Consider the following 19,349-nt stretch of genomic DNA (forward strand, 5'->3'; position numbering starts at 1 on the left):
TTTATCATAATTTTTCTTATCCACTTTCTAGTCTTGACAGAAAAGAGAATTGGATTGTTAGATCTGAGGTATTATAAAATAGAGATGTCACTGGTTTAGAGCCACATAATGTAGGTTTTGTGCAGGTATGCACTTACAGTATTAATGCAAAATATATTTCAGGCCATTAGTTAAATTTCACTTAAATACAGTGTATTTATGGAATTAAATGTGAATTCAAAGGGAGACTGGCTGACAAATGACTGTTGGGGTGATAGGAAGAAGAAAGAGCCCACTTTAGGGTTTTGCTTAGTGAAAAGGAATAAGACTTTCATCTGCCAGTATCTGAAGGGGTTAAAAGTTGGGAGAAAATGATCCTGCTGACACAATAACCAAGGGCTCACAAATAAACAGAGACTGGGAGGAAGATTAATTTTAATTGCCCAAGGTGAGAGGCTTCAGATCTGTCTGTCAGTGCTTGTGGTGGTGTAAAGGTCTCAACGTTTTGACTGATCTTTGTGGGCAGCTTTGGGGAGGGTTGTACTGCACAGGTGACACCCCTCAGGCTGGGGGGGTTTATTGGTATCCTGGCAGCAGAAAGCCCCAGTTACACCTGTCATGAATTTACAGCAGAATGAGGATCAAATTCATCCAGACAGCTATCCCAGAGGGCCCTGAGGTGGTTGGAGCAGCCAAATGTGGCCCGTGGGCACTCCTTGCTAGTCCTGGTCTCTGGAGGGATGGAAGGATTCCAGGTTTGCTGTGTTGAGCAGGTAAAAGTCTTGGTTTTCCAAGAACACTTTATGTGCAGAGGTGGAGTCAGGGGGGCTTAAATCAGAGGGTGAAAAACAAAAGCCCTAAAGGATTTTGGCTCAGATAAGGAGAGGGAAGCTTGCCTTCAAGAGAGAGATGGATGCAGAAAGCCTTATGGATCAGTGTGGAATTCCACTTGAGTTGTCCCCTAGGGCTCATATCTTGTGGTTAGGTGGCTAAACCCAGCTTTGAGCCCAGCCCTGCTCCTACAGGAGCAGTTTCTGGGTAAAGCAAGTGGATGATCTGCCATAATTCCTGCATGGTCCAGCTCCCACTGGAGGGAAGGGCCATCTTAGCACTGCAGAGTCTTACATCCTCCTGCAGAGATGAGATGTTAGTGAGGATGGGGAAGCTCCCTAAAACAGTGCAACCCTGAAAATTCCATGGCTTTTCTGTGGCATCCATGGCTTTTCTCTCCTTTGCACTGCACAGGACTTGCTGTTTAATTTGTGAGGTTTTGGTCCTGGGAGTGAGAGGCACCAAATTCCTGGTGGGATGTGGTGCCTGATTAGCAAATGTCACCAAGTCCTCTGCTATTCATGGATCATCATCCAGAAGGGTTTGGGGCTCCCAGTGTGCTCTTTTTTACTCTTGAGTGTGGTCCTGCAGGAATTGAGGTCAGTGGTGAAGCCTGAAGCATCCCAGTGAAATTGTAGTATCACGCCCAAGAACAGCTCTGTAAAATTGAAAATAATGTCATGGCATTCTGCATTCCATTTTTTTTCCACTTCAAATGCAACAGCTCTGGAGATTAAGAGAGTCATTTCACTAAAACCAGCCCTGCTAACTCCTACTTAGATCTTTAACTCACACTTGGATCTGAAAGTCACGGAGTTCTCCTTCTGGTGCCCTGTCATCAGTAATAAATGCTTTGCAGTCCCCAACTTGCACCTTGCATGGCCTCATTGCCTTCAGTGGGTTGATCAGATGTAATTAATTCACTCCAGAGTTGTTTAATGATGCATAAGAAGGAATAGATTCAAGCTCAATCTCGTAACTGCTTTGCCTCTGAAATCTTAACAGGATTAAAGCACCATTAAAAAAATCCAAGTAGTTCTGTGAGCAGTGAAACTAATGAAGCCAGGATTCCTATGGATTTGTGTCTTTTGCTTGATTGACTATTTAACTGATTTATGGGAAGATTATTTTATCTCTACATACACCTCTAATCCCTTTCTGCTGAATATTTTGGCAGTTCCACTCTGCTCGCTGCAGAAATTCCCCAGTAGGATCAATAGTTATTAGGACAAAATTGTTCAAAACCTGGCTCCTCTTTTACCTAACCCCCTGGCTTTAGAAAATTGAAACACTTCAGTTTTTTTCTTTGCATCTTTGACTGCTACATTTTGTAGGAAAAAGCACTGAGCTTTTTCAGGAGCTCGATAAACCCTAATACCATAAAATAAAGATAAAAAAAAGTGACATAAAGAGTATGTTCTTTGAGATAATTCACAGGGCCGTGAGAATAAAAAGAAGCAATCACAGAGCAATCTTGAAAAGTGCCAAAAGGATAACAGTATTAGAAGAAAATGTTTATGACTGAAACAAAGTTGTTGGGAGTCAGATCATGGATTTGGGGTGGGGAACCAACCACACTTTTATTTTTACTAAATCCATTATTTTAAAAAGCTTTGGGAAATAGTTCTGCTTAAATAGAAGAGTAAGAATTAAATAAATGTCTAAAAAAGAATGTCACCAAAATATATAGGTCCTAAAAAATGCACTAATGAACCGGATAAACAGTTACCTGGGATGAAAAAAACTTATTATTAAATTTCTCTGGGTTTACCAGCTGTGAAAATAAAGCCTGTGTCATTCAGGAATATAATAAATCACATTTTAAATGTCATGTCACCACTCACTAGGTTTTATATAACTCAGACTACCCAAGTAGTTAAAAAATCTTTAGAGCTTTATAGTTTATGAAACCCAAGAAATAGGGAAGTCAGGGATAAGCCCAATACGTGGGAATGAAAAAAAATATATCTTATTTCACACAGACAAGGAAAGGAATAGCATTTGTGTGTGTGTGTGTGTTCTTTACAACCTTTGTGCATATTCTGTATTATTTTTATTATTTATTGCATTTTTTTTCACATAAGTTGTGGGGGTTTCATGATTTTTTTGGTAATTCTAGAACTAGTCTTGAGCAACACTTTTCATATATAAAAATCCCAGGTCCTGAGTGTTCATAACTCACTAAAAGACACTCTCAAGGTGTAACCATAACTAGAGAGTTATTTATATTAAAATAATATAATTTCTTGTGTATGTGCTTTGCAGTGGCAGCAACACCCGCATTCAAACCTGTAAATCTGCCATAATTTGGGGAGTACAAGTTTTACAATCATGGCTCAGATTAGAGCAGACAGAGTTTAAGTTCAAAGTCATTTGTCCATTTTGCTGTTTCTGATTCTTCACTCCAGGAAAGTTTGGACTGTATTAATGTGCTTTTTGTTCAGCTGGAGGAAAATTCATTACAGACTAATTCAATAAAAATGGGTAATTTTAATCAACTTGATGTATTTCTCCTTGGTTACTATATTACAAATCAATAGTAGTAAATCCATAGTTAAGACTTGCAAGCTGTTGCATAAAGATCCAGTGAATTCTGTCTCAGGGTCTTGAATTAAAATGGAAAGAAAGAACAATGAAAGTTTAATGTCTGAATCCTTGCAGTGAAAAGATATTTTTCTTTTCTTTTCAAAATTCTGTGATGGATACAGAAACGAGCTCTAGAATTTTTTAACTTAAAAACCTCAAAGGAATTAGTTTATTTGTTCCTCCCTGATGGATTCTCTGCCCCTGCTTTGAACAGCCTTTCCATGGATTTCTGTGAATGAAATGTAGGGGCAGAATTTGGGAGCTGGAGGTGAAAGGTGCAGGTTGAATGGTGATGATTTATGTCCTTTAACCTCCCCTCTTTTGGGAATTTGTTCCTTTAGGAAGCTCAGCAAAGCAGTGGATCTCCCAGCCAACCAGAGAAGGATGTGAAGGCGTCTTTCAAGGTAAGTGTAAATATGTAAAATTAAAAAATTTGTTTTATCTACGTGAGATGATTTTTGAGAAAACAAGTGCAGTGGATTTTTTTGGTTGATATAAAAGATGAAACCTGAGGTGAGACTGGGAGAACAGAACTTGACTAAAATACGTCTCTTACAGAGAATTCCCCCTAATTAAATTGAAAAGTTGGCACCTTTGTCAGTCCTAAACGTTGCAAAGAGAATAATTTATGAATCCTGGCAATCTCTGTTTAACGGTACAAGGTTCACATAATGCATTTCCTGCACCTTTTGAGATCAGATCTCGAGAACTAAGACCTGGAATTCTTGAAAACAAGCAGCACAAAGTTATTTTCAGGTTGGCAGCTTTCCGAGATGAAGATCAGGACAGTCACATTCCACTGGTGTGTCTGTCCAGGAGGTACTAAATGAGTTGGATTTGTTGCTTATTGTTCATGTTTCTTCCTGTGTGAGTTTTTGCAAATCATGGCCACATTCCCAGATATCCTGAAAATGCAGGAGTGACAGATTTTATATGTTTTACATACAGGTCATCAAAGTTAATTGCATGAAATGGAACAATCCCCTGATTTAATCCCTGCATTGAGTTTATTTAAAACAAAACCACTTGTGAGATGTGAGGTAGTTTTAGGATTCTTTTAGTCAATTCCTTGATGCTGAATGCCAGGAGAATCAATCTGCAGTTTGGTTTTGGAATAAATCTCAGTTTGCAGACACTGGTAAAAATTTGCTTTTTTCCTAATTAATGACTTCATTCATGAGAGTACTGAAATCAGAAATTACTGCTGATAATTAAAAAATAGACAAATAAGCATTTGGAAAGGAAAAAAAAACTGGAAACAAATTTAAATTTAATCAATTAATTAGAAAAATTAAGACACCCTGATTTTGGTGATATTGTTTTAACTGTTAATGGGCTGAGAGAGGAGACATCAAAGATCCTCTCCAATATTAAGGTGAGACTTTTTTCAGTAGTTGGACAATATTTTTCACTGAAATAAAAATTTTTCTTCTTGTAAAGAGGAAAAAACAGAGTCAAAGATCTCTTTAAATCTATAAAAAATGGAAGACTTTGATCTCTTTTTTTTTTTTTTTCAAAGAGAAACATGTAATGCTGGACACGGAGTTTTGTTTGGCTCAGCACAAGTAATCGAGTTGAAGACATAAAAGTATTTATTGGCAGTTAAAAAAAATAACAGAAAAGAAGAAGAAAAGAAACAGGTTTGGTCATGATTTGTGTGCCTGAATATTGTTAAAATCTCACTTGTAGTGTTAAATATGATGCAGAACAGGAGCAGGTCTCTCAGTATTTGGAAGAGTTGCCCTGTGGGACAGTGCAAGGCAGGTGTCTGTGAGTTATCCCCTGGAGATGATATTCCTTACAGGCAGGGTGGGCTCATCCCAAGGGATCAGACAATTCCCCCAGCCCTTCCATAAACCTTCCCTGGCCAAGCTGAATTAAGACAGACAATATTGTTTTCAGCCCAGGAAATCATTTGTGGGGGAAATGTTGAGCTCTCCCATTTATCAGCAGAATGAAGTGGTGAGGAAAGCACATGGTGGGAAGTTTATCAAACTCCCAAGTAATTGAAAGGAGCAGCAGTTTGAGAGGTGGGTGGCAATATTTCACTGGGCTTTGATGCAAACTCAATTCTGCTGCTCGACTGGTAGTGATTTTTACAAGGTTTTAATAAGGGGACATCTGTGACTGTAGCCTTAGCAGAGTTCATGTCCTTTATAGCATCAATAATTTACAATAATTCAATAGGGACCCGCAGAATATAAAACAATCCTAGTGGAAAATGACTTTATTGGAACCATCTTCTGTGGCTGAAGATTCTTTTAAGTGTCTGGTTTCAATGAAACACGAAATAACGTATCCATTATACTTTTATCATTGCACAAGAGAAAACCCTGTTCAACAGTCTTTTGGTGAAGAGAGTTGTTACATTTCACTTGCTTTAGTGTGAAGAGAACAATTTCTCATCTTTGGGCTGCTTCTGAAAAATTTCCAGTGTGACTTGAACAGGAAAGCATTTAATAATTTACGTAATATCTATTTTAAAACATGTGCCTAAAGAAGTGCCTGAGATGTTGTTCAGATAGTGTTCAGTAAAAATGCATAGACCCACTTCTAATCTTGGTCACATCCTCCATCCTCCTAAAAGCAGAAGATTTCTAGGGATTTTAATAGAATAAGCTTTACAAGGGAAGAATTTGGAGCCTGATGTGTCTTACAACACCTCAGCATCCTCTGAGTACAGCCAGGACTTGGGGCTACTGTGCATGAGAGGTTGGACATGAGATGGATTATCCTGAGCTGGCCCTTTCCAACCAGGCCATTCCACAATTCTGGGACATGGATGGAGGGGCAACCCCTGTATTTGAATCTCAGAAGTGCTGAAACCATCGTTGTCACATAATACTTGATTTTATCCTGCTTTCTGAAGAATTAAACGACCATTCTCTACAACTTTTTGTCTCCATGTGAACTCCCTGCTTTCCCCAGTTTTCAATCTGTTTATCAGCGTTGTCTGAAATTGAGAGAAATACCAATATTTTCTATAAATAATAATCCAGATAGAGGAATGAAATCATGGAAATATGGAATGGTTTGGGTTGGAAGGGACCTTAAATTCATCCAGTTCCACCCCCCTGCCATGGGCAGGGGCACCTTCTGCTATCCCAGGTTGCTCCAAACCCTGTCCAGCCTGGCCTTGGACACTTCCAGGGATGGAGCAGCCACAGCTTCTCTGGGCAACAGATCCTTTTACAGAAACCACTGTGATAAAGTCTGTGGTTGTGTTCAGCCTCTGTTGTTCACCAGATAAACTACATGAGAGATCATCCTCAGACAAGTGCTTGGAAATTAGTTTGTGTTATTCCTACTTTTCCCACAGTTTCTTCCTTCGTGATTCTCTTAATCACTCTTAATCTTTTTTAAAAGAAAAGAGTAACTTGAAAACCCAAATAACAAGCAAAATGTCATCTGTGCTCCTGTATCCTTAGTTATTTGACATATATCCTGATCTATTTTGTATCTTTTTGGCAATAATTCAGTTGTCTTTAGATCCCTTCAGCCTTTCAGGAGGCTTTATTTGGTGTTAATTCTCTCTGAAATCAACTGAGTTTGCCAAAGAAATTCTGAAGGTTAGAAATCCATTTCTAGTCTCCTGGAAATCTTTTCATTTTCATTGTTGTCACAAGGCTTTTTCTACATCCCCTTTACATAAGTTAAATTAAGAACATAGGTCTAGTCATAGTCGTAATCAATTTTCTGATTCTGTAGAGAAGGGAAAAGTGCTGGAGCATTAACAATTTTTAAAAGTACATTTAAATCATTATTCATTTATAGGGTTGCATTAATTTCTGAATAATGCAGCACTGGAGATGGATGATTCACAGCGATGTAAAGTCTTTTGTAGTCATTTAGAGCCTCATTATATGAATCTATCACTCACTGTTTCCACCCACAGACACTTCTTGAACTGATGAGGCAAAATCATTATGATGCAGATAAAAGGGAGAGCCTGGCAAAACAAATACAACAACAGTTTTAATTAGGCTAATGTTTTTAAATTCCCACAAGGTTATAAAAGCACACTTGCAGCCGTTTCAAACACAAATGGATCAGGGCTCAATCCTTCCCAGTCTGAATATGGGATTGAATCCAACTGCAGCACCAAGCAGTGATCCCAGCTCTTCCCAAAAACGGGCCTCTGGTTCAGCAGCTGCAGGAGAAGTGGCATATCCAGCTCGGTGGAGGAATTTGCTGACTCAGCACATAAACCTGCAAAAGCCTTAATACCCCAAAATGAACAAAACTGAACCCAAAACAAAGCAGTAAAGGCAGAAAAAGTAAAAACCTGTGGGTCCCAGAAAGCACAAATAGGTGGAGGTTGGCTCCAAAGTGCCAACTCACACGTTGCTTCTCTTTATTTCTATTTGATTTGCACAAAGGCTTCTTTTTCTATTTATTTCCTCAAATAATGACACTTGTGCATTGATTTTCTTTTTCTTTGTTTTTGTCTTTTGGAAATCTAATCCTTTGTTAGAGGTAGGACTGTGTTATTAGTGGAAACACGAGCCTGTTGAGGGAGGCTGAAGTGCTTCATCAAGCAGAAATAACGTGTTTGGTTTCATTTCCCTCCCCATGGAGAAGATTAGAGGCATGAACAAGTTAGGGTGGGGTACAACCAAGGGCTTTGATGAAAAGAATGGAAAAAAACCTGCTAAATTTGATATGATCATTTTTTAGATCTTTACGAGGTGTTTTGTGAGCCATTTTTTACTTCTTAATTTGTGTGCACTTAACAGTTTTCACATGGAAATTATAAGAAGGAATTTCTATGCAGCTTCTTGTGGGCAGTTCTTGCTTGAAGAAAATTTTACTTTTCAGGCAGAGATTTTTTCTTTTCTACTTGTCTGTGTTCCCTTAAAAGGTGAAGGATTTCATTCTTTAATTTCTGACTTAACAATTCACCACATCTTTTACTGTTAACACACCCTAATGCTCAAGACTCTGCCATAAGTCTCTGTGGCTACTTCTTGTTCTGGAGCTGTTTTTTATCTTATATCATAGATTCATGGAATCACAGAATATTTTGGGTTGGAAGGGACCTTAAAGCTCATCTTGTTCCACCCCCTACCATGGGCAGGGACACCTCCCACTAGCCCAGGTTGCTCCAAGGCCTGTCTAGCCTGGCCTTGGACACTTCCAGGGATCCAGGGGCAGCCACAGCTTCTCTGGGCAACCTGTGCCTTTTGCAGGGAAGAATTCTGTCCTAATATCCCAACTAACCTTTCCCTCTGTCAGTTTGAAGCCATTCCCCCTTGTCCTGTCACTCCATCCTCTTGTAAGTAGTTGTTCTCCGTCCTTCTTGTAATTTGTGGTGCCTCTGACTTACTACAGATGTACCCAAATATCTACTCCTCAAACAGGCTTGAGAACCTGTTCTATGTCTGCTTCTAGTGATTCCTCTGGGGATGACTCCCACATCCTTGGACAGTAAGGAAAGGTTGTGAAGGGCCACATCAGTGTTGTCACACGTGCCAGAAGCACAAAAGCTTCTCTTGGAGCTCTTGAAACTCTTGGAGCTGCTTTTTCACCTTGATCTTTGAAGATCAGAGGAGATCAAGGCCACCATGTGACTGCAAGATGTGCAAAAGCACAGTGCAGGCTCTCAGGAAACGTTTATTGAGACGTTTGTTCTCAGTGTTGTGTATACAAGGGGTTCACATTGTTTATTTATTTATTTGCTTCAGGTATTTGGGCAGAAATATGAAAAAGCTGCAGAGGACAACTCACTTTAAAAGTCTTACACTCTGGAGGGAGTTATCAGAGCTGCTGAGCTCAGCACCCCATGTGTTAATTCAAAGGTTCTCATAGATAAATTTCCTGGGTGTTCTAAAAAAATTAAACTCCCAGGGAAAATTATAAAGGCAAACAGATTTTTGGCAGCTGGGCTGAAATTACTGCAGTGCAGCTTGTGCATTCAGCAGGAGTGTTGAAGGCTTTGTGTGATGCTGGGCAGAGCCTCTTCTTCCTTCCCACAGCGAGACCCCCCAGTGGGACATTTGGGATCACAGGCAAAAAAGGACAAATCTGGACCTTTGAGCCCCAACCTGCTGTCCAGAGGACGTGGGTTGCTTCAGCAACACTGTACCTGCTCAAGGGGCCACCAACTGCTTTGCAGGGTGATGGAGGTGACAGATCCTCTCTGCCAATAATTCCTGTTCATTATTACCCATATCTGCCATTTTTGTCACCCCTGAGGAGGAGGGGACAAGCAGTCCATGTGCAGAGTGGCTTCTTGCATAGCTCACTGTGAACAGGCCGATTTCTCGTGGTTTAGCCCCAAATGGTCACTGGGTGCTACAACCTTCACATTCCCCATGGAGAACAGGAAATATGAAGCATTTTGCAATTAAATGTTCCTACCCAGTCTCCCTCCCAGCTGCCGTCATCTTTTAAACATGCTTTGTGAGTGGTTTACGAGCTGACACTCCGGGGGGGGCGGGATGTGGCTGATGGTGTTTGTACCAGTTACCTCCATTATTGAACCTGCCCATTGTCACTTGCTGTGTGAATGAGATTGTTATTGCTCCTCCAAAATGAAGTGTGCACGAGTCAGAAGCGTTCCATGAATATGGAAATGATGCAGGAGGCCATTAATATGCTATAAATTTTGCAGCTTAGTGCTTTGCTCGGAAACCGCGAGCGGTTTGATTTCGCCCCGTATCCAAACACGCATCCAGCAGATTGGTTTCCCCAAGGAAAAGGCAGGTTATGGAGAAGTTATATTTCTATTAGGCAGCATTTGCATAGAAATGATTGCTTCCTGTGGGGCTTGAGGTGGTAGGAAAGCGAGGGGAGGAGGAAGTGCAATGGTAAGACACCACGACGCCGTGATTGTTTTTAAATATAGAAAGGAGAACTTGTTTTATACCCACGTGTGATGGTACTGTCATGAAAGATGTGATCACCTTGTGGCAATGCAGGTTACAAAAAATGAGTAATGGTTAGTGATGTATTTAAAAAAATATATATAAAAAAAAAAGTTATTTTCTTGTTCTGATGGAAAACCAAACTTTTAAATCCTTGCTGAACAGTGCAGTAGAGAAGCCAAGAGCAGAGTAAGACACCTTCCCACTGGGGAGCTGTTCTCCTGAGTGTATTTGAGGTACATTAGCATGGAAATGCTGGGAAGATTGCTGCTTTTCACATGGAATTAAAATCATTAGGCATTTCTAACAGGGGTTGTTAAGTACAGAAATGCCACCAGGGGCACATTGGAAGGAGCAGGAGGCTGCAGGAGCCCCTTTGGTGGTGGTGGGCACCAAACAGCCCTTCAGTGACCAGAGCAGGACAGAGCCACCCTCCTGGCACAGCCCATCCATGGCTCTGTGGTGCCTGTGTGGGAGGAGATGGAACTGAGCTCCAGGGATCTTCTTCCAAGAGCCTTCTGGCTTTTGGAGTGTTGCAAGGGAAAAATAACACCTTGTTCCCCTACTGGTTTCACTGCTTTAATGCTGGAGTTAAAAGTTCCCTCATTTAGCCAGGCTTGCTTAGCTTTCATTGGTAATTGTTCCTGCTTCTTTCCTAATTGCTCCTTGCCCGCTGGAGAATTTGGGTGTGCCTTTTACTAGCCAAGTGGGAAACAGGAGTCATGGAAACCAGGCCAGATGCTCCAGCACAGTTGTTTTGGGATGGGGAAATGGCCAATCAATTGATCACGAACGAATTTCTTGAACTGTGTAATGTGCAAACATGAGTCGAGTCCTTCGTGGTCCTGGCACAGAAACATATTTTCCCTCGTTGAAGAGATTTAAAGGGGAGAACATTCTCATTCCAATTTTTGTCGTGAGGACAGATTGCTTTCTCGTTTTCCGTTCTCATTAGAACCTCTGTCAAAAAGGAGCCATTTGGAATTTTAATGCTTTATATTTCTTGTAATTCACGATGTTTAGGCTGTAAGAACCTGACCTTTCCACTACTCTGTGATTTGACTGACTGATACTTCCTCCTCAAGTTGCCACCCCTTTTTTTCCCGTGTTACAAAGAGAGGTAATTAAGGAAGATTTACGTGTCTGTTCATCATTTCTTTCTGTGGTGTAGGTCACACGTGTCCTATTGTTGCGGTGAAGTTAAGAGGTATTAATCACTTTGGGTGAACTTGCAAAGCATCCCTTCCCTTTTTCTGGCTTTCATTGTTCTCAGGTATGCAAAATGAGAGTAAAATATGCAAGAATACTCTCAGGCATGAAAATTAATGATCAAGACAGAAATTCACTATAGCAAGAGGCTTCGAAAACAGCTATTTCGGAATCACAGTGTTGGCTGAGGTTTCAAAATAGCTGTTTTCAACAACTTCATGGTCTTTCCACTCCAACAACAGATTCCCTCGCCTTGCTGAATAACTCACAGGGGGATTTAATGCATTTCATAAGCACCTTCTAACAGAGTTTTCAATTTATGAAAGTTGCTTTGGGTGAATCTCTGTTGTGGGTGTTTATAAAGCCATTGTAGCGGCATTAACGAAGAATCTCCACTGACATATTGTCCTAACCTTTGAATATTGCTCAGGTGAAATCCTCTCCCTCGCTGACATTTAAATTAAACTTATTTTGCAGCATGCATTCCTGAATAAAAGTCCTGAATAAAATCTGTTCCTGACTGGCTGCACAGCTTTGGCAGCCACGGTCTCCTAATAAAAACACATCTCTAGAAAGGAGATTAAAGTTTACAGGCACCTATTTTTGAGCTTGCCACATTTGTTAGATCTGAGTGTTCTAAGTTAATGTAAGACAATACAAACATTCTGTGTGGATAGAGATTTTATTCATATGGGGAGAAATCTATTGTGAAATTTAGTTCATCTTGCATCTGTGCGACACGTCCTCTCCTCAGTGCTTTTTGTTTGGTAGAAAAACACTCTTATATTAAAGGGGTTCTGCCCTGTGTTTGAACAACCCCACTTCCTATTTCATTGGCCAGAGGTATTTTAACTGTTTCCTTTTTAATTATGCTTCTGGTAACATTTTGGTACTAACACAGAAGTAAATGTTACCAGAACAGCAGCACCTCCCATCGGAGGAAGGAGAGAGCCCAGTTCAACCCCCAGGCTGAGTGTGAGACCAGCCTTTCCTGGTGATTCTGTGGGAAATTTGGTGTGGCTGCTAAAGCCATTTCTGTGGGTTCTTTCACAGATTTACCAAATCTGAAGCTATCACCACCAAACCTTCTGCTTTACCAGGTATTTTGGTGGAAATGGCTCATCTGAGCTTCAGCCTCATCCGTCCTCACATTTCTTGTGTCTTCTGCCAGGATCCCTCCCAGAGGTACTTTTGCCCTTTTCTTACCAGTCTGAGGGTTTGGTAGAGAGGGAAATATTTTTTTAGGCTGATTTGATTCTGTGTTGTTCTGCCTGCAGCATCTTGAAAAACAAATTTATTGGAATTTTAAAAACCAATGTTCTCAATCATCCTCACTCCATCTTTTCCCAGAGTTGTCTGAGGGTTTCCTTGAGGTGCTCTTGTCCAGGTCTCTGACTGTAAGTGAATGATCTGTTGCAAAGCTGTTTTTTGCTCCCTGCCTTCACACCTGATAAGTAGATCATGCGTGTACTGGTACCAGTGCTGGCACTGGGCATCCTCTGCCAACATTTTATTGTCTGTGAAACTCTGCAAAGGCAACTTCTTCATGTGAAGAGGTAGGAGAATGTTCCGTGTTCCTCCTGTAGGTCTGTAAAAGTCTACCAGTGACGAGGCTGCCTTTCAGTGCACTTCAGAAAGCTGCAGTTGTGAGGTGACATTTCTCCTCCCGTGACAGTCACTGTCACAGGAATAGCTCAGCGCTCTCTGCACGGGCTCAGGGGGCACGTTGGCTTCTGCCTCACTGGTGACATTCCCACAGACAAAAGGTTTAATGGAGCTCGTGCCAAGGCACACACACTCCAACAGAAAAATTAACTGAATAACCATTAAAGTTTATGGAGCGAATTCCTGAACGTGGGAATCCAGGGGGAATCCAGACTGAAGGAGTTTGTGACTCCTATTGCTCCTTAATCAGATGTCAGCTCCCATTTCCACAGACAGGTGGGGACTCACTCTCACCAACACACAACCACATTTCCAATCACCTATTTTATGCTAAAAGAACCTAAATTTAACTCTGCTTGAATATAAAAAAGGAGCAGAGCTGCTAAGGCATTTAATAGGGGTGTGAAATGCTTTGAAAGTCCAAACTGATTCTTCTTAATGTCACTTGGGCCTTGCTCTGCTCCACAACGTACAAGTCGTGGCACTTGAACAGTGGTTAAAAGTTAGAGGAAAAAGTTGAAGTGTTGTAATTTGGGTTTGAATCTGAAGGTTTCTAATTTCAGCCACTTCATCTTTTGAATTTATTTCGGCCTATAAGTTCTTTTCAAAATGCAGTGATGAAGCTCTCTGACAGATAACAAGGACAATCAATCAGCTTGTCAGCTGGGGAGTGAAAATGCTGTTTGGGAAGTGAAATCACGGCATATGTTGAAGGGAACAAATAAGAAATTATTCAACAAATTCATGGACATTTGTTACTGAAATAAAGTGGTTCTGAAGCACCACCTTCTTTGGGCACATTTGGTTGTGAAAGTTTCTTTTTATTCCTCTCTGGCCCAAAAGGATGGGAAAAAACTGAGTTAAAAGGCCCTTTTGGGTAAGACATTCCCTTTGGACACCAAAGCTGTGTGTTGCCATCTGAACCATCTCCTGACATCAGCAAAAACCTGGAAATACTTCAAAACCAGTGTTTCCAATGCAAGTTGGGTTTTTTTTGGTTTTGTTGGGTTTTTTTTTTGCTTAATTCTTCCTCTTCTCTCTGGTTGTTGCAGTGTTGATGGTAACTCCTCTTTGTGCTGTTCCAGTAAGGATGGTCATTGGAAATTCTTCTGGGAAAAACTGTCCAGATCACCTGAAAATCTGGGAAGAATTCAGACAAGTAAGATCTCATTTCTGCTTTTGCTCAGGAGATTCCCAGTGAAATGTGGCTGGGGCAGGTTTGTCACCTGCACTTGCACTGAATCTTCCTGATAATTTGAGGAGCATCAAGAGAGACTTGTCTCAAAGTCACGACTTATCATTTCCATTTAACTCTCTTGAGCATCTGAAGAGACTTAGATTAAAGTGCAGAGGGAAGAGTCTGCTATAGGTGAGGGAAGATCATGAAATAGTACCTGGAAAAGGTGAATCTTTTGGCAGATGGAGTTTTTCAGAGGCTTATGAAGTGGCACTGAGATTAAACTTTTTTGTAAGATCAGGTACAACATGTGCTATTTAATCCCTGCCTGGGTGTAGCCTGAAAAATAGGAGAAGATTTAGTGTTTTCATTGATTTCCTTACAACTTTAAAGCAATTTATTGTTTAAATGGCTACAGCAAACATCTCTTCTCCCCTGGCTGATATAATTTCCTTAAATTGCTGGCTGTTTGTGTCTTCAAATTTTTCTTTCAAGTTCATATTTCAAATCTGCATAGAAGACTCCCCATATTTTCTCTGCAGCTTGCAAATTTGCTGTGTCTCGATTCCTGGGAGCCCCAGAAAAAAAAAAACTTTTCCCATTTAAATGAATGAGAGAAGTCATGGTGCAAGATTGATTTCTGCTGCCCCGTTTTTCTTATTTATTCCCAACATTCTGCCCATTTACCACGAGCTTCTTCACATTTCAGAAGCAGCCAGTCTTCTGTGAGGACAAATTGTGCTATTTATTTCTGTTCTCAGAGGAAACTAATGGTTTAGTGGGTGAAATGTCCAGGACAATAAGGAGAACTAGTCCTGTGTATTCCCAGCCAAAGAAATACATCTCAAGTAAATTGCTCTCAGCTGAAATCATTGCATGTCATGGAAGTAGGAACTGATTTGTATTCTGTTCTTTGTGTTTCTGAAGCATCAGAACCTGCCCGTGGGGAGAAGAAAGACAGGCTGGGCTTCACTATGCAAATAGTTTGGTTTTTTAGAGGGGGGGAGAAAAATGGATTTTTATGACATTTTTCAAATGCAATGTTTACCCTTCATCTTTAAGAGGATATATTTTTGTTAGGAACCGAGAGGGAAACAACAAATTTAAAAGGAGAAAAAAAAATGGAGTTGTTTGAAATTGCAAAGTGTGTCTGGACTGTCAAAGCTTCACTCCCTGGTTTGGTCCCAACCCCAGTCCCCACACTGCTCTGTAAATATTCCTGATTTTACTCAGCAAGGCTTGGTTTGGTTCAAAGTAAACAACATCCAGGATTTTTTCCCTCTCTCTCTGACTCTGCATAACACTCCAGAGCTGTCCTGACACTCCATGAGGACACTGTGCTCTTCTGCCCACCCAGCCCAGCAGCTGCACCGTGTCCTCATTTCAGGTTAAGCTGAAAAATCATGGAATCACAGAATGGTTTGGGTTGGAGGGGACCTTAAAAGATCTCGTTCCAGCCCCACCATGGGCAGGGACACCTTCCACTAGACCAGGTTGCTCCGAGCCTCTTCCAGCTTGACCTTGAACACTTTCCAGGGATGGAGCATCTGCAACCTCTCTGGGCAAAGCAGAACCCTTTTCTTAGAAACACAGGGGATACCTGTGCCCCAGAAATGGCCTGGGTGATATGACAGGTGCCCTCAGAGGGGACCATCCCTGAGCCCAGCTGGTCACTGAGGTCTGCCTGGAGCAGAAGCCATGGGATGTATGGAATGTAGGAACCCACTCAGGAGTCACCGAAGTTATTTCACTGCTCTTATTTCAAATGGGAATGAATCACAGAATCATTAAATTTGGAAAAGACCTCCAAGATGGTGAAGTCTGACCTTCACCTGTATCCCACCATGCCCACTAAACCATATCATGGTTTGAACACTTCCAAGGGTGTGACTCCCTCACTGCCCTGGGTAGGCTGTGCCAAAGCTTTGTCACTCTTCCATTGAAGAAACCTTTCCTGATATCCAGCCTGAACCTCTCCTTGCACAACTTGAGACCATTCCTCACTAGATAATAAATGAATGATGTGGCCTCAATCCTAAAGGTGTGGGACTTAGCCCAGGGAATGTGGGTGCCAGGAGCTGGAACAAAGTGTGGCCACAGGTGGTATCACAGAAATTCCAGTTCTTTGAAAAAATCTCATCAGGGACCTCCAGGCCTTTGAAATTCAGGCTTTTAGTGTATTTAACATGATTAGTAATGTCTCCCAAATGCTCTCTCCCTATGTTTATTTTGCATATGCCCTAATTTCCTTGGACACTGGTGACAGTCACCGGTGTGTTCTCACTGTGTCTGGCAGCAGGTGAATCCTGGTGAGACATTTATCATTTCCTTTGCAAATATATGCATCTGCAAACTAACATAAAATCACTCCTGCTGTCACTGATACATAAAGATACTGATATTCAGGAAAACAGTTTTCTCCATGAACATGATCATTATAAGAATCTCCCTTTCTTTTAATTGTAGGAATAAACTGTAGCTATAAAGACATTTATTTCAGACAATTTCGATTTCCTTCTCTTTCCTTCAACTTGCTTTGCAAGAGGAATAACCTGTGTGGGAACTATAATTCCACAGAGCTGATACCCCCTAAGCCTAATGTGGATTGCCTGGGTTTGAGGCCAGTCCAAGCAAAAATTCATTTCCTAAATCCAAAGAGACTCCTGGAAGAGTTGTGGTATCACTGTGTATCTCTGAGAGAAGTTTAAAAGCTGAGGGGTTGAGTTTTGCAGTAAAAAAAAAACCCAACTGGCTTTCCTGGGTGGGTATTGAGAAGGGAAAAAATTCCTTGTGGTTCTGCAGAAGTGGGATTTACTGCCAGGGCAGTGGAGCAGGAGTTTCAGTAAATGGTTACTGTGCAATACGTGGTCCAGATTTTCATTACAAACCTCGAAGAAAGTTACAGAAAACATACAAATCAAATTCTAATATATTTTTGGAATTTCCAGACCTGCCTGAGCCGTAAGAGTTCATTCCATCAGATGCTACACTTTTCCCCCAGCATTTAAAAAAGAAAGGGTTCTGGAAAAGTAGCAAAACTGGAGTCTTTTAATTAAAGTTGTGAACAGCATAATTATTTCAGTTCTCACAACATTTGGGAGCGAGCTAAGTGTGATATTTATATATACACACATGTATAAGCACACATACATATCCTCTGGAAAACCAAGTCTCTCCAGTTTTTTTTTTTTTTATTTTTGGGTTTCAATTTTGTCAGCTGTCCCACAGCAATTAAGAAAAATGGTCTCTGTGAGGTCCTCAAAGAAATGTGTCCCAGTGACTTGAGAAATTGAATCAGAATAACTTTAAAACGTGAAGATTGTGGTAGGGAATTTGGATTATGATCTCTTACAGGATTTGTGGTGCTGCCTGGAGAAGTTGGGAGCTCTCTGGAAACTCATCCTTCCCAGAGAACTCTCCTGTTGGCCTCTTTCCCCTTCTCAGTGTAAATACAATTGAGAAATTCAGGTTTATTTATTTATTTTTTTCTTTTTGCTTGCAGTGCTACCTCTCCGTACAAATGCCTGCAGTGTGGTTTGAGGCTTTGACCTGCTGTAAAACCCCAGTGCCTTATTTAAGGTCTAACTCACATATTGTGCTGACTCTTACAGACTGGAAGAGAAGTCTGTTGTATAATTTTTCTTCTTGACTGCACTGTCTGAACTTGGTTTTTACTTCATTTTATGCTTTCAAAGTGATCATAGCACCCTGGATTTTTTTTTGTTTGTTTGTTTCCTAGATTTGGTGAAAGATATTTACCTAGTTCTTATTTTTCATGAGGTTGGTGGGTTTTTATTTTCCTAGAATGGAGTTCTCACTCCTTATTGCTCTTACCCTTCCTCTACCACCGAGAAGCTTTTTCAGGAATGCTTTTTTAGCTCTCTTTGTGACTTCTGGCCCATAAAAAGAAGAGTTTGTTCCAAAAGGTTGTTCATTCCTAATGTGACACTGCAAGCATGAGAGTATGGTTTTGTTCCCAGGTTTTTTTCAGAGGATGTGTGTGCTAATGGATCATTCTTGAGGTTTGGAGAGATGGTTTGGGACTCTATCCATCATTAGACTGAAATCATAGAATTATTTGGGTTGGAAGGGACTTAAAGACCATCCAGTTCCACCCCTGCCATGGGCAGGGACATCTCCCACTAGCCCAGGTTGCTCCAAGCCCTGTCCAACCTGACCTTGGACACTTCCAGGGATGAGGCAGCCACAGCTTCTCTGGGCAACCTGTGCCAGGGCCTCACATCCTCACAGGAAAGAAACTCTTCCTAATCTAACCCTCCTCTCAGTTTTAATCCATTCCCCCTTGTCCTGTCACTCCATCCCTTGTCGACAGTCTCTCCATCTTTCTTGTAGCTCCTTCAGGTCCTGAAAGGCTGCCATTAGATCACCCTGAAACTTCTCTTCTCCAGGCTGAACAATCCCAGTTCCCCCAGCCTTTCCTGCCAGCAGAGCTGCTCCATCCCTCTGATCATCTTGGTGCCTCCTCTGGACTCTCTCCAGCAGCTCCATGTCCCTCCTGTGCTGGTGATCCCAGGGCTGGAGGCAGCTCTGCAGGGGGGTCCCACCTGAGCTGAGGGGCAGAATCCCCTCCCTCAACCTGTTTCCCAAATATTCTTGAGTTTATGGTGTGTGGCTTAAAAACACAGAGAGGTGGGATTTGTACCTCCAAGGCAGATGTTTGGAAATGAAGATGTTTTAAAATGTAGATGTTCAGATGCAGCTGCATCTCCTGTGATCAGGCTGACGGCTTTGTTCAAGTCAGACAGGCAGACTCCTTCCCAACGAACAGGGAAACTCTTCCCTCAGCAAGTAGGCCACAGAATCTTAAAAGGAGAAAAGATACTGAAAGGAAAAAGAAATAAAAGACATTCCAGCTCTCAAACTCTGTTATTTCCATCTCTATGATCGAGACAGGAGTGAACAGGAGCTTCAAAATTGCAGATTCACTCTCAGCACTTCAGTGTTGTTCTATAAAGATGGTTGTATGAAGTATGTGTAAATATATATATTAAAATGTATATTTAATATTTATTTAT

This window comes from Manacus candei, unplaced genomic scaffold (genome assembly GCF_025592945.1).
Source record: "Manacus candei isolate 608988 ecotype Guabito, Panama unplaced genomic scaffold, ASM2559294v1 h1tg000015l, whole genome shotgun sequence".
NCBI classification, from domain to species: Eukaryota; Metazoa; Chordata; class Aves; order Passeriformes; family Pipridae; genus Manacus; species Manacus candei.